Source organism: Lampetra fluviatilis, chromosome 11, assembly GCF_964198595.1.
Source record: "Lampetra fluviatilis chromosome 11, kcLamFluv1.1, whole genome shotgun sequence".
NCBI classification, from domain to species: Eukaryota; Metazoa; Chordata; class Hyperoartia; order Petromyzontiformes; family Petromyzontidae; genus Lampetra; species Lampetra fluviatilis.
This window is the reverse complement of record NC_136285.1, coordinates 2,162,251-2,169,302: the sequence shown is the minus strand read 5'-3', so window position 1 is coordinate 2,169,302 and position 7,052 is coordinate 2,162,251.

Here is a 7,052-nt window from a genome sequence, read left to right as displayed (position 1 = left end):
GGTCTGCAACGCCCCGAACCCAGGAGGCAAGCGCACTCGGAGGTGGGCGGCAAACGCGACAGAGCATCTGCGTTCGTGTGGCGAACGCCCTTACGATAAGTAGTTTCAAAATCGAAATCTTGGAGAATCTCCAACCATCGAGACAATTGTCCCGATGGCTGTTGAACCTGCAAGGCGTACTGCAGCACCGCATGATCTGTGCGGACGGTGAAATGTTGACCGTACAGATATGGGCGATATTGCTGAATGAAGTAAACGATTGCCAATAGTTCCCGACGGGTAACACAGTACCTTTGTTTCGCCGGAGACAAAACCCGACTGCCGTACGCAACCACATGCTCTATGCCCCCAACAACCTGCGAAAGCACGCTCCCAATGCCCATGTTGCTTGCGTCTGTATCGAGCAAGAAGGGTTTTGTAAAGTCAGGATAACTCAATGGCGGAGCCCCCATTAGGGCGTCCCGGAGGGAGTGAAAAGCAGCCTCCTCCTCCTGACCCCAATGAAACTTGACCCCCTTTGATGTCAAGGCATGTAAGGGTTTCGCAATTGTAGCGAAATCAGCGATGAACCGTCAGTAATATGACGCAAATCCAATGAAACTCCTGACCTCCCCCACCGAGGTGGGAGTCGGCCAGGAGCTGATACATTGCGTTTTGGCGGGATCTGTGGCAATACCTGAGCGTCCGACAATGTGACCCAAATACCGCACCGATTCGTGGAGCAAATTACACTTCTGGGGCTTTAATTTCAAATTAGCAGCCTGAATTTTGAGAAAAACGGCACGCAACCTCTGGAGGTGTTCATCGAATGTTTTACTAAAAACGATGACATCGTCTAAGTAAATTAAACATGAATCCCATTGCAACCCAGCCAGGACCAATTCCATTAATCGATGAAAAGTTGCCGGCGCTGAATGGAGCCCCATCGGCAAGCGGTTAAATTGGAAAAGGCCGTGCGGCATACGGAAAGCAGTTTTAGGTTTAGATTCATCATCCAGAGGGAGCTGCCAGAACCCTGACAATAAATCCAATGTGGAGAAGAACCGCGCCCCCGCCAGGGCATCAAGCGATTCATCCATCCGAGGAAGCGGGTATGCGTTGGCTACAGAAATCTTGTTCAGCCGACAAAAATCGACACAAAACCGCAATGAGCCGTCGTGTTTTTTAACTAAGATGATCGGCGCACCCCAAGGGCTGGTAGAAGGGGATATAATATCCGCAGCTAAAATGTCGTCTACGGCCGATTTGACATGATCCTTTTCGGCGGGACTCAACCGAAAATGATTTTGGCGGATTGGCGCACTGTCACCCGTGTCAATATGGTGTCGCAGCAGTTTAGTACAACCAATATCGTATTTGTTTTGACTAAAAACGTCGGAAAACTCGCGCAGGAGGATTCGAAGCCTCTCACGCTGTGAGTCGGACAGGTCCGATGATCCCGCACAAAGCGCATCCAGCCACCCCTCATCACGGTCCGAATGCGGTCGCGACGGAGGAGCGGCGCTCACCTGACCAATGACCGGTTCCTCACAGGGTACCGGCGTCGCGTGCGCAAGCACGGTCCCTTGAGGAACCACAGCCATTCGCGATCCCACATTGAGGACCGCAATGAAGGGGTCCCCGTCCCCTTTCACAATGGTCTGGGCCGCTATCAAATCGGGTCCGTTGACCCCGGCCCTAGATGGTCCCAACAGAACCCCCCGATCCCCAACGCCCTTAGCAAATGGTCGCCGCAGCCTAAGAGGCACGAGCATCTGAGCTCCCGGCGGTACGCATACCGTCCTCGCAACCAGCGCCTGTACCGTCGCAAATGCCGTACGAACAGTAGCGGGGGAGGACAAAAACATCATACGTCGGCCCAACGGGAGTTCGATGCAACCCTGGTCGACCAAGATACGAATTGGCATTTTGGCCAAGAAATCCGTCCCCAACAGGCACGGAACCACCAGTGAGGAGGAGACCAATATCGGGCCGGATAATTTGATGTCCCCAATACAAATTTGCGTGCGGATCTGTCCGATAATGCCCAGCGAGCCCCCGTTAGCAGCATAGCATGGAACATCAACGGGGAGCAAAGGACAGCTTTGAACGGGGAGAATGTTATAAATTAAATCGGACACAATAGTTGCCGATGCTCCCGTATCAACTAAGACCCGCACCTCAACCCCATCAATATGCACCGCAACGACCGACGACCCCGACGACGCGGCAACAACGCGATGGGCCAACTCGGACCACTGGCCCGGTTGGAACGCACTCCCCAGCGTGGCACGTTTCGGCGCGACGACAGGCAATTTTTGACCCCCGTTCATTGCAGTGCGTGAGTGTGTCACAGGTGTGTGCGTAGGCCAAACATGTGGGGTGCCACGACTCGCCGGAGTTTGCTGGTGAAGCTTGGGTAGAGGCGCGACGTCCGGCTGAGGCGTCGCACCGCACTGTCAAGGAGCCCGGAATCCCGAAGCCACATGGCCCCGGAGGCCACAGTTGTAGCAGCGCGTGAGCGCCCCAGACGGCTTGGGCTGAACCTGGCGGCTCGGTCCGTCCCGAGCTGGTCGTCCCCCGGATCTCCACTCCATCGGGCGATCCACAGCGCAGACCTCTTCCAATGGGAGGGTGGTTGCAGCCACGGTATGCCTGGCCGCCGCCTTGCTGGCCTTTTGACGCTGGGACAGCAAGTTAGCGTGGATGTGCCGCGCGGCCCGCAGGGAACACATCTCTGTGTCGTCTTGCGCCAAGACGACAATGTCCAAATCGTCCGCCAACAGCAGTATCTTCTCTGTCACCATGGCGTCCACCCCTTCCTCGTCCATCCGAGGGAAAGCCGCCTTCGCTAGGGCCAGGAGAGCGGTGCGGTATGCCAGAGGAAATTCCTTGGCGCCCCGCTGGCGATCATAGAACAGCTGCCTGCAGTCAGAAGGTGGTCCATAGACTGCAGACAGGAGTTGAAGCGCCATTTGCAGCGTGGCGCGCTTCGCTCTTGGCGCCGAGGTGAGGGTATCGAGGGCGTCACTGTCGAGCATCGCCGGTAGCGCGCGTAGTGCTTCGTCATCCGTCCATTGTGCCATTTCTTGGTGAGCGAGGAAACGTCTTCGGAAGGCTCCCCAGTCACCGTCTTCCCCCACGAACTCTTTGAGAGGTGGTAATCGCTGCTGTAACGCGGCGTCTGCAGCCGTAGATCGCGCCCCGTCGTTCCCGCCACTCCGCACAGTTTCGGCTGGAAGGGTGGGTGCCATCGGCGGTCGCTCTTCTGGTGACGCGCCGGCCGCTATTGACGATGTGGCGGCTTCTGGTTGGCGAATGTCGGTCACCTGACATAGCCCGGCCCCGCCCTCAGCACCCACTGTACTGATGGTGGCAAATCCGACTTCCAGGCCCGTAGAAATGGCGGGAACTGGCGTCGCGTATCGTCCGTCGTCACCCCGTGTAGCTCCTCTAGCCCCCAGGCGAGTGATTTCCTCCAACGTGGCGGCTGCCGTGTAGAGTAGCTCCGCCAGGCGGGAGTGAGCCAGCCGTAGTCCGTTAGCCGACGGTCCCCACCCGTCCTGCCGTTGCGGTGTGGGTGGACTCGGCCCCGGTTGCTCGGATTCGCCCTCCGCAATCTCGGGCTCTGACTCGGCCGAGGTTTCCTCCTCCCCCGGTTCCCTGGTACGAGCCGTCCATCTTGTATCCATCCTTAGAAGACCACTTCTGACGCCTGTTGTAGTAGGTTCCAGGAGACTTGGACGACGTAGTTGGAGGCACAGTTATTTATTAACCACAATGTACATAACAGGCCGAGATGTACAACACTCGAAGGGGTATCGGCCCCTTCACCCGTCTAACAGGGAGATCACACAATCTATGTCACGGCTAGCCTACTCCTAGGTCCTCCACTACAGGGCTAGGGGAGGCTAGCTAACCCAGCTCTGGTTAAGCTGGGATTACGGCACCCTGAGTCCCCAGACCGGCTCTTACAAGAGCATCGGCTCTGGGCTCTTGGGGCCACGCCACTGGCTTGCCCTGGTCGGTCCTGAGAAGGACAGCGATCCAGGGGAGTCCCAGGGCCTATCTAGCCGGTCTTCTTACTTCGCTGGTTAAGGCTGAACACTGAACCCCGAGCCCTCCGGCTCACCGCCTTATATAGCAACTCCCCCACTGAGGGGTGGGGCCGTGGGGGATCCCAGCACCGTGTTAGCCCCCCAGGCTAAACGGTGCGGATGTGGATGTAAGCACCTCTCGGCGTACGGGCATAACCACGCCCAGTGTGTTTGTTTGCCCTCCGTAACACCTCTACATCAGTGCGCCCAGCTGACTCCACGAGGGGTGGGGGAGGCTCGGTGACGACCTCGTGGGGGCCGCAGTGGGGGGAGCTGCTCACTCGACTCCCCCCTGGCGCCCTCTGGTCACAGCAAGGGACTCCAGGGAGAGAGAGAAGACCACTCAGGTTTGCTCGGCGTTCAGGGTTTGCGTGCAAGGGAGGAGGACGTTTCTTTTCTGGATACCCTTTGAACAGAAACAATTGACAATTGATGATCGATTAAATTGTCCGGCTGCTTCCAACGTTATCCGGCGGTCTCAGGGCCGATCCGGCAAAACCGCTCGGCACCATGTGCGTGACAAAAAAAGAGTCGCTAAGCTTGATTTCAGTATCAAACATTACACAGAGTATAAATTATACACTTCATACGATTTAACAATGAACTATATACATTGTTTCGTGACTAATAACTACCACAGTAAATACAATAACTTTGTACAATCGGATATTTTTGTCGATTTGCACGTCAATTTTTTTGCCAATTTCATATACAGTAGTAAAACATTTTAAATACAAAACTGTTAAGAATATTATTTTACATTTGTAACTAAAAAATAAAACCATGGGGCGCTCGTTTAATATTTTTATGCATAATGAGTTGCTTTAGAATTTTAGAGTTTGATAAAAGTTTATTTGCATGATACAAAGTGTTATTTAAAATATTTTTTTGTATAAGGGCAAATGTTGATAATGATGTCATTTAACTTTGCGATGAAGTGTAGAACATTTACAAGTGTTTTGAGGATAATTCTTAATTCTGGATCACTAGCTCTTTCTACTCGTATCCGTGTTGAACTGATTTTTTAAGAACAGTTCACTGCAAAGTCATCCAAACAATCGTTTTTCTTTGTTATGTTTCGCCTTGGGTCTAATTGTCCACGCTCAACTCACGTTGGCTGTAAATCACCACGGCCCCTTACGTCATGGCAAGCTTCGGGGCCACTTCCTGGAGTCGTGAAGATCTGCCATTACTCGTACGGTACATTTCATTAAAGCGTGTTTTTTAAAAAGTATTTTTAAATATTACTCATTTAAGAACAGTTGACTGCAAAGTCATCCAAAGTATACCCAAACGCATTTTTTTCTCAACTTCCTATGGCAACTTCTATTCTTGGTCAGAGTATATTAGTCCAAGGGAAGTACATAAATGACATGTGCATCTAATTACTATATATATTTAAAAATCTTATCTTTGCTTATCCGATAATATAATAAAAGCATAGTAGATTTGTTTGCAATTATTTACAAGGCATTTGTCAAATATTTGTAATTGTAATTATTTTAGCTATTTTTTATGAATGTTTCATTTTTCATATCATAATCAAGTCGACATGTGCGTTTAAATTGCTTCAATACTTATTTGTTATGTTGTGAAGTTTTAACTTTTGATAAGTAAAATTGGCTTGTAAAGATTTGCAGATCAATGGTAAACTGAGTATTATAATTTAATACTAGGCTTTTTATTATTATACGTGATATTCCATACTCTTTGGTTCTTTCGGTAAAGTCACGTAGGTAAAAATAAAATAAATCACGACGTTTCGGGCGCAACACAAGCGTCCGTCATCAGGTGGGAAAGCATGATCTGCTGCTGAGGCAGACTGTTTTAAAAGGTTTAAAATGGGTGTAGCCCAAAGTCATAAAGAAGTGGGCGGGGCTAGTGATGTTAATGTCAGAAATTAGCATGTAAATGTAAGAACGGAGAGCGGCCTCCTCGACGAGGGCACGTACTCCCGGAGTCCGACTTCGCTGCTTTCGCCTAACTTGCAACCGACTGTTCCACCTCCAGGTGCACCAGGATTGACGTGCTCACGACCGCCAACCCCTCCCGGGGGGGTCGGGGGTCGCTCAGCAGCGAAGCCAAACACTCTCGCACCCGGACTGTTGACACCCACCACTGGGCCAACCGGGGTTGCCCCTTGTGACGGCCCCGCTGCAAGAATGCGCCAAAACGCGCAGACTTTTGTGAGATCGGCCGCTTGTGCGGCCCTTGCGGGGGTCGCGGGGTGGGGGGGGGGGGTCCTGGAAATTGTATATATGTTGTTTGTTTGTTTTTTTACGGGACGGCGTATTTATTCTGGGGGGGGGGGGGGTGCATCGGGTTATTTTTCTCTTTCTTGTTGTTGTTGATTGTTGTTGTTGTTCTTGTTAATTATGTGAGGCACACACGGATTTGGGGGGATGCATCTTTATTGTGATTTTGTTGCAGCCGGGACGGCTGCGGGCTGTACAGAGGGGGGGGGGGGGGTGATGTAGAGGTGTTACGGAGGGCAAACAAACACACTGGGCGTGGTTATGCCCGTACGCCGAGAGGTGCTTACATCCACGTCCGCACCGTTTAGCCTGGGGGGCTAACACGGCGCTGGGATCCCCCACGGCCCCACCCCTCAGTGGGGGAGTTGCTATATAAGGCGGTGAGCCGGAGGGCTCGGGGTTCAGTGTTCAGCCTTAACCAGCGAAGCATGTAAATTTAAGAACGGAGAGCGGCCTCCTCGACGAGGGCACGGAAGTGGCTATGTTAATGTGAGAGATTAGCATGTTAATGTAAGATCGAAGAGTGGTGCAACCCAAAGGCATGCGAGTGCAATCCAAAGGACATGTGAGCATGAGAGTGCAATCCAAAGGCATGAGAGTGCAATGCAAAGGACATGTGAGCATGAGATATCTAAGAGAGAGGCACAGAGAGAGAGAGAGACGCACAGAGAGTCCGAAATAACAGCTGACATAGGCAGGTAGGATGGAAACATCACAGTCA